Source organism: Argiope bruennichi, chromosome 9 (genome assembly GCF_947563725.1).
Source record: "Argiope bruennichi chromosome 9, qqArgBrue1.1, whole genome shotgun sequence".
Lineage (NCBI taxonomy): Eukaryota > Metazoa > Arthropoda > Arachnida > Araneae > Araneidae > Argiope > Argiope bruennichi.
This window is the reverse complement of record NC_079159.1, coordinates 9,043,851-9,053,436: the sequence shown is the minus strand read 5'-3', so window position 1 is coordinate 9,053,436 and position 9,586 is coordinate 9,043,851. Positions and strand designations below refer to the sequence as shown.

General features: G+C 31.7%; 1 long non-coding RNA gene across 1 annotated transcript in view; it reads right to left on the bottom strand.

Moving 5' to 3' along the window:
• Positions 1-1,803: 1,803 nt before the first annotated feature.
• Positions 1,804-9,586, bottom strand: part of LOC129984398 (uncharacterized) — a 202,191-nt gene continuing 194,408 nt past the window's right edge. The window contains exon 3 of the long non-coding RNA XR_008785485.1: positions 1,804-2,594. This is a non-coding gene — a long non-coding RNA (uncharacterized LOC129984398). The remainder of the gene's footprint in view (positions 2,595-9,586) is intronic.

The following is a 9,586-nucleotide window of genomic DNA, read 5'->3' as shown; positions in this document are numbered from 1 at the left end:
TTTTTCATTATGAGGAACATTGTTAAGGTTTAATTCCAACGAAGTTTTAAAATTTAGTTGATTTTTTTAATTCTATGTACACAACAACCCAAAGGTCGCTTACAATCATTATGGGTAGGTCAGATATACACACATTAACTGTTCTTGCGACGGAACTTGGGTTCGAAAACACAGACAGAATTGATTTGTTGTTATTTTTCATTGGATCAAGAAAAAGAAAAGATAAATATTAGTTAAAGGATTTTATAATACTAGATAAAAAATACTTTTTATTTAGTATTCTAGCACTTTATTAAATAAATTTATTATAGTGCAATAAATTTATAATAACTTTTTATCTACTATTCTTACTCTAAATAAATTTATTAAATTACAACAACTAGTCGGAAAAATTATAACTTGAGAAGTGGATATAACTTAAGACAGTAAATTCTTTGAACAGTAATTCAACACTAATTCAAATTTTGTTTCTGATTGTGAGTTCCGCTTGGGATTAATACATTTGTAATGCTGACCACAACTTTTAACATTGCTATTAATGCAACTGGGTTATGCTACTGTAAATTCGTGTTCTCCTAAATCTTTGTTGTTTGATGTATCCCTTTGTTTTATTTAATTTTCTGACAATGCGCCTCTTGTTGCGATCCCTTTTTGAGTTTTCAGTTTGATGAATTCAGTAAACCTATCAATCAATATGGTCTTTTGCTTCATTGTTTCAAGCAACGGTACGAATTAACCCCTTAATAAAAAAAAATTAAATCTATGTTATACCTTTAAAAAAATTTTCTTAGATAGTTTCAGTATCTGATATTATAAATAAAAATTATATATTTATTTGATTGAATATTTTGTTTTATGGATTTGGAAATCCAAAGACAGGATGGAGCTTCTCTTTCAATTATTAAGTAATTTTCAATTAAATTGCACATCGAAATTCTTTTAAATTTCATTTTTGCCTTGATTTTATGAAGAATACTTAAATTTATTTCAATATCGTAACTTAAACTAATGTCACTACCATAATAATAATTCATAGTTTGCTAATTTAAGTTTCCCTACCGAGAATTGATTTGAGAATGTGTATATAGAAAACTAAACATCTTAACCAGTTAGATTTTTTTATATGCTATAAACCACAATTATAATTTTTTTTAAATAAATACAGGGAGGGAATGTAAAAAAGTTAATCTAAAGTTATTTGTTATTAATTAAGTAAATAAGTGCTAGAATTGATTAGTTACATTTTTCTTTTAAAAACTTTCTTATTGTTTAAAAATTTTTCTGTGTTTTTCTTTAAAAAGTTATTACATTATTTACTAAACTAGAATATTCACTGCATTTCGTTTTCAAAAGAAAAAATTAATTTCCTTCTTACACCTGACTTGAATTTCAACTAGTATTGATCTTGCTTACAAAACATGACATTTGAACCGACTGTGTTCTATTATTATGTTTGGTTCATTTTTTTTTTCTTTAAAAAATAGCAATCTGTTCCTTCTGTGACGGTTTTCTAAAAAAATAGAACGGTCAATTTAACATTAAGTTGTTGAAGTTTGGGAGAATGGTAAGAGTTATCAAAAGCAAATGAAAATGCATTAATTGTATTTCGAATGATATAATAACTAACAGTGTTGCTATTTTCTTGATATTCATTCTAAGTTTGTTAACGATGTTAACCGAAATAAAAAAAATAATTTCCAAACCATTCACAATAAAGAACTAGATCGAAACCTTACTATGTTCAACAGATACATACTTTATTCTTTCGTACAATATTTTAATTTTCATGAAAATGGCAAATTAATGACAAAGTAAAAGAAACAATTGTAGTTATTCTGTTGAGGAAAAAAGTCAATATATTGTTTTTCATACGTAGAGTAAATATACAGTGTTCATAATTCAGTTCCTTGTTAAATATTAGTTGGTCAGCTGAAATCCCCGTGATTTAAACTATTTCAGAAAAAATAATCGAACGCATCTTCAAATATTCTAGAATAAATCTTGTGTTCCATGCTGTTCCATTTTAACGTGTCGGTGATATATTTATATAGGTGACATGTTACCCAATATATAGATGTAACACAATCTTTCATAATTAGAGAACTAGATCGAAACCTTATTGCTTTCAACACAAACACGCTTTATTATTTCGTACAACATTTTAATTTTCATAAAAATAGCAAATTAATGACAAAATACAAGAAACAAGACTTTCTGTTGATGAAAAGAGTGAATAAGTTAATTTTCTCTATGCAAAGTGATTATACAATATGCCCAATAGAGTTCCTTGATAAATATTAGTTGGTCAGTCGAAAGTCCCTGTGATTTAAACAATTTCAGAAAAAAAAAAAATTCGAATGCATCTTTTAACGTTCTAGAATAAATCTTGTGTCCCATGCTGTTCCATTTTAACATGTTGGAGATATATTTATGCTGGTGATATGTTACCCAATATCGATGTACGGCATTTCCAAATTCAAATCAATTCTCTTGAAACCAATTCCTTCACAACAGCGAACCAATTCAAGTGGTAAAAGAATTTGTCGGATTTCAGCCTTCTGCTCAGTCAGAGAGAAATAGCGTCTTGCAGCTCCCTGAAAAAGAAAAATATATTGTAAAATATAAGGATGTTAAACTACTGTAAGTATATATTAAATATGGTATGAACCATTGTCTTATCCATGTGGATTTATGTACGTAATGATGATAAATACACTCTATATTTACAAAACCAGCTGGAATGGTCTGCTCAAAACTTTCTCTCATATTCTCTAATACAGGTGTTATCCCAGAGAATGCCTTGCATGGCATTGGCGTACAATAGTTATGAAATATAAACGTATAGCATTTATTTAGGATTTTTATAAATGCTATAACGGATTTAGCATTTTTACTGAATCTGTCGTAGGATCCTCTGTGAGTTATTTGGTGATTCCTCTCTGCCATCCTATTAACAATATTGTGCCAGAATTATTATGTGAAACTGTTATTGACAATATCCGAAAATTATTCTATTTATTGATTAGGAGGATTGTTAAAAGTCATCTTCCTGCATTATATTCAAAATAACATCATTCTGACACACAATAAAAAATTATTTAAAAAAAATATTTCGAAACAGTGGAGTGAGTCTCCCTCAAACTTTCTCGCTTGCACTCTAATAAAGGTGCTATCGCAAAGAACGCCTTACGTAGCATTGGCATATATTTGTTATGAAATAGCCTGTAGCGTAAATTAATATTTTTATTGAATATATTGTGCCATCCTTGGCAAATTATTTGGCAATTCATCTCAGGCATACTGTTAATTGTATTCGAAAATCGAATTTGTGTTTTAGATGTGTTTTCACCAACTGATTGTAATAAAAATTTGACACAGAATTACAATTGTAGTTACAAAATAAAGTACCAACTTCCATATATTTAATTCATTTCATCTTTGAGTTCTCAAGTTTACATATTTCTGAAAGTACAGACAAATAGACGGTCAATCCTTTGTTAGATTAAGCTCAACATTTGAAAAGTATTTAGTGTATAAATCTGAAATTCAATACAGTAGTTAGTCTGTATCAAATAATATCTATCTGGCTCTCTTCGTTGTGTCGTTATCGTGTTAAATTATGTTCGAACAGGAGGAAGGACAGATTTCCTGTGAGTGGGGTTTGCTCAAAATTTGATAGAAATCTATCACTTTGGTGTAAAGGCTGTGAACCCAATTCCATCCGTCTATCTCAAAACGTTTTTGACACAAACTTGACAGATGGACTTTTCCGAAACATGCGTTTTTCGAACTCAGGAAGGTCTACAACGTGGAGACTCGTCAAAAACTCGAGTTCGAATTGTTTGATGATTATTATATTTTCTTTATACTACGTATACTAGAAAGTAAAAATTAAAACAATGGGGACTGCAGTTAATGTGTGATGAACTGGCTTTGATATTAACTTGCTTGTGTGTGTGTGTGTGTGTGTGTGTGTGTGTGTGTGTGTGTGTGTGTGTGTGTGTGTGTGTGTGTGTGTGTACTGAACGTTTCAGGATCACGAGACTAGAACTTTTCGACGATTGTACCTCACTATTTAGTGGTACACTTTAAGACGAGCAGTTATCACTGTTCCTAATTTGGCGAATAATCTGAAATTCACCCCTTTTTCTAAATGTAAACATCCATTCCATTCATGTTCCGTATCAAACCTTTTTTTAGGAAATAAATGCCTTATGACGCATACGGAAGGTTTCCATATTTACGAATGAACAGTATAAATCTATAATGTCCCTTAGCATGATATTTGGTGCATGATTTCTTTATCATTAGATATGTTGGGTCCACACCACCACCCTAAATATCCTGCGTTTGATATATTGAAGGAAATTTTAGTCTAAATGTAAGTTTTTATGCCAGGTCTGAAGACAGGAATTCCGCCTTTTCTCAAAAAAGGGAAAAGTGAATGTAACAGCTCCTTACTGCACAATTTCAATTTTACTAATGTTAACAGGCAATCTGTGAAGGTTTTCTGCACTTTTCAAGATTAACTGTATGTATTTTGTATCAGTAAACTCTCTGAATTTTGTAGATGCGTTCACGAAAATTGAACAATGTATTAAACAGATAAAACATTTTTAAAGCATTTTTTTGTTCGGATAATGAGCATCGGCCATTCTTAGAATGTAAGCAACTGAATGCTTTTTAATCTAATACCTGCATTTCTACCCATTTCTTGTCCCACTTATCTTCATTTTGTACATCTATCTAAAATCATTCTTAGCTGTTCTGTAATCAGCGATAGCAAGACCTTCACTGAGCTTTGCGGACATGAGCCCCTATATCACTGTTCACTCACTCGTCCATTTAACTCATTATAAGACATCTTTTAGAATGGTACACATATTTGTCTTCCACTATACCATCACGCATCCATCCATGCCAAATATCTACTATTAGCCTCATTTGGAAATCCCCTTTCTTTATTGAATCTATTTCTTAGAAACTGATTTCATTGAGTTCTTTTACTCATTAGGAAATATTTTCATTTCTATCTATAAAATACAGTATATATTGATATATCGGCATCTTGTATTATATTACAAAAGAGAATGCACTTAACATGCAAAAACTTAATAAAACCCGGGTCCCACTCAATAACTGTGTAATACAATCATTCTCGACTCTTACCCAGGTATCACAGAATGTTGTACAATAGTGTACTACATTATATTATATTGTTAAATGTTCAACAATATTATACAATCTTGCGAATATTATTTAATATCATACAATATTACACAATATACGTGTGTTACTGGGGTCATTTTTAGTGCTTGCCAACCCACATCCTATTCCAATAATTTTCCTTGAAATTTATCTTATTGCAATCAATTTTCAATGAATAATATCTATTAAAAATGAATAATAACTATTTTTTATTTACTTGTATATGAAATAAATAAAGAGGAAATATTTCAAAGTAATAAAAATGTTACTTTTAGCTTTACGTGAGTATGCACCTTCTAAAACTCCCTGGGTTCAAAAGAAAAAAAAAACTAACGAGTTTTATGCATGAAATGGAATATGCAATCTTTATTGCAATATTCAATTTACATACTAAATCTGCTAAAAGTAAGTCTGTGTCATATTATATTCCCTATGTGAATGGGAACATAATATCTCAAAAACACAATGAATTTAGTGAATATTATGTAGACGGTTTTATCATCACAATCTTAGAACTGTATCATATTTCGCACCAAATCCATCAAGGAATGAAATGTCTGCAAGTTTATGGAATGGAGGGTATCTGAAAACAATCGATGTAATGCAATGCAATCATTCAAATACAGAATCTTCCATACACATCAAATTTCTTATGTGTCTTTGACATAAAACGTTTGACATATCTCATATTTTTGAATCTGGCAATTAATGAGAAAGACGTCAAAAAGATATATAAATGTGTTTTTTCAACATATTATGAAGCGTAATACAAAATGTGTCCAAAAGTTGGGGGGGGGTCTCTCACAATAGTTATTATTTATATGATATTTATAAATTTACCCTCTTTTTCTAAATAAAAATTTCTTTTTTTTATTATATGACAATTTTCAGATTTTATTTCATTAACTGGAATTTTTAAAATATTTTCCAGGTGTTTTGTAATATTTTGTACCTACCTAAAAGTTGAACACAAGTTTGAAGGAAATCTCTTTACAACTCTTAGATATATACAAACTAACTTCCATTATTGTCTGTAGGAGGCAAATATAATCTATCTCAAATATTGTTACATCTGAAGAATATTAATATAAATCAATTGCAGTGAAACTGAATGTATCTGAAAATTATTTCAGGCTATCCTGTGGTAAAATAAATTTTGGCTCACACCTACTTGGAATATAACGTCGGTTATCGTATAATTCCAATTCGCGAATGAGTTAGAAAATCGAATACACATTTTGGAGTTGTTACCATTGATATATTGTAGTTAAATATAAAACTTATGGTGAATTTTAATATCAAAATCTTTAATCGAGTTCGCTGTGACTACGAACTCTTTCAACTACACAAGGAAAAACGGGCACGGGCGTCCTGGCCTAGGGATAGCGCATCTTCCCTGTGATCTGGGCGTCCCGGGGTCGAGTCCTGTTTCGGGCATGGTTGTTCTTTAACCTGTGTTCTTTCTGTGAAGTGTGTGAAAGAGCCCCCCCCCCCTGTAAAAAGGAATTGTGCAAAGGAGTGTGTGAGTGTCATCTTCATTTGAGATAAAGTCAGACTTCTGCCCTCGGGTGTTGAGAGGCCTTTACCCTCAGAAGCTACTCCACCCCTCTCTCCCTGATCTCTTGTTTTAGTTTGAATTGGTACTCAAACTAAGGAGGATAAGCAACAAACAACAAAACTGATTTGCTGATAAATAAAGAATTGACAGAATTATTATAAAAATTGGATGCAAATCCAGACTGTTAATGATAAAGCAATGTACAAAATTCCATTAATTAACTGGATGGGCTTTTGAATGACTGTATTTGCATGCACATGAACGGACATACAGTATAACAATTGAAAGCATTCTTCCAAAGTGTAATAAAAATTTGCAGTTTTCGTGCAAAAATGACATATAATGTCATCTATTTATTTTTCCAATTTTTGAATTACCGTATTTATGATCAGAACTATATACATAGTTTTAAAAACAGTTTTTAGCTATCTAAGAGAAGTCTATAACGTGATATTGATCAAAATCTTAATGTCTGATGATGTCTTTATACTACATATACGAAAAAGTAAAAAGCAATAAATATCAATAGCTAATGCTATTAGATTACTGAAAAGGTAATAATGTCACTTGTCAAACTATAGATCACTATCGTTGGAAGCTACATCATTTGATACGATTTGTTGGCTCTCTACAGCATTTGGTCCAGGAACTTTTTGATAAAACCGTGACGCATGAGAATGTGAAAAATGATGGGGAGACGAACTTGCATTTTCAGGTGCCATAACTTTATACGGTTGGGAACTTGCCCGAGCGGCTCTTCCTTCTTAATTTTGATGGTCGTAAATTGTCCGAATCGCCGTGATCTCTTCGTTTTTCGATGCCTCACGGAGTAGGTCGTTCGATTTACGAATGAACGATTGTCATTCGTCGTTTGCAAACTCGTTCCCAGTTGATTTTTAGATCCGATCACGCAAAATGGAAAACTGGACGGAAAAACTGTTTTAATTGAGTCGTAAAATGTTATGGCTTTCGTTAAAAAGAAGTATAGAGAAAACCTGCGGCTAATGAAGCAAGAATCTTCGAAAATAAATGAATAAAATTTGAGGAAATGTGTAAGATGTCAAGCTTTAACTTGTGTCGTTATATATTTTTGTACTTAAACTTTAGGATATTATTCTTACGATAATTTAATATCTCCAATTTCATAGATTTGTCCAAATGTCCAGAGAAAACATTAATCAGTTTCAATTTTAGCATTCTATTCTGCTGGATCAGCCTTTTCATTGTAACTGGCAATGAAAAGGCTGATTGCGCTGCGAAAGCGGTTCTTCACATATTATATTCTGTTACATATTATAAGTATACTATTTCAGCTTGGCAAGAATCCTGAGATCAATAAATACAAAGTAAATTGCATTTTAATAAAAGGACTATTAAGCTGTGTCCTGTTATCTCAGTTAAGCCGCGTTCCGACGACCTGTAGCCTTACTTATATGGTCGCAAATTAGCCTAAATCGTAAATCCTATGATCGTAAATCAGCCAACTGACCCATTATATGATCAGCTCCGCATGTGGACATCGATCCGGAACTTCCCGCAAATTATCGGTAAAATGGACAAACATCAAAGAATCTTGGAAAACTACAAGGGGAAAGAGGGGAAAATGTGCCAGACTCAAGTCGGCCACAGGTCGTCGGAACGGGGCTTTATAGGGGCCGATATCTAACCAGATTACGCATTGATCACACTCGCTTTACCCATAAACATTTTTTATTTGGTGAGTGGGCCCCGCTGTCCTTAGAGTACCATGTTAATCTTACAGTTTTACACATTTTAATTCAAAATCCTAAATTTCATTCTCATCGTTTACGGTTTTTTAATTTGTTAACATGAGATGCTTGAATTTGTTGGAGAACACCTTCACAGAAATATCTGAATTTTAAGAACTATACATTTTATCCAATTTATATAAATACCATTTGGTTTTTTAAAAACATTTTCTTGGAAATGTTTCTTGGAACTGACCCCCTATATCAGTTATGCTGATCTAAAACAACTAGCTGGAATAGTCTCCCCGAAACTCTTTCCTTTATTCTCTACTAAAGGTGCTATAACCCCTTCAGCAAGAATTGCGGACCTTGGGTAAAGCAGAGAACACCTTATGTGGCACTCACTTACAATAATTATGAAATAGTAACCTTAAGCATGAATGTAGCATTTTTACTGAATCTCTCATGAGCCAGTTTTTTTGGCGATTAATCCTTTACATGTGATTTACAGTATCCGAAAGTCAAATATGTATGTGATGCATTTTTACCAACCAACTGAAACCAAAATTTGACACAAAAAGAACAAATGTAAACACAAGATTGTATACCAAATATGATATATTTAAATTATTGCGTTTTCATGCTTCTGAAAGGGCAGACCGATAGACATCCAATTCCTTTTTAGATTTGCCTCAGAATTAGAAAAATTTCTACAGTAAAGATGTTAAATCTATGCATCGAATCTTATCCATCTAGCTCTCTTCTTTTTCTCAGTTATCGTGTTAGCTTATATTCAGACAGTAAAAGTCAAGACTTCCTCAAAATTGATTTTACTCAAAATGTGACAGAAATCTATAAATTTATTGTAAAGATCGTAAACCAAATTTCACTCGTCTTGATCAAAGCTTTTTTGAATTATCTTTATGAGAGACAGAGAGATGGAGGGACGGACAGACAGTCGGATATTTACCAAAAATGTATTTTGAGAACTCAGAGAAATCTATAACAGAGAGATTCGTCCATATCTCATTTGTTTGACGATTACAATTTTTTTCTCTCTACACTTCATACATGAGAAAGAAAAAAATGCTTATACATCGTCCAGAGATCA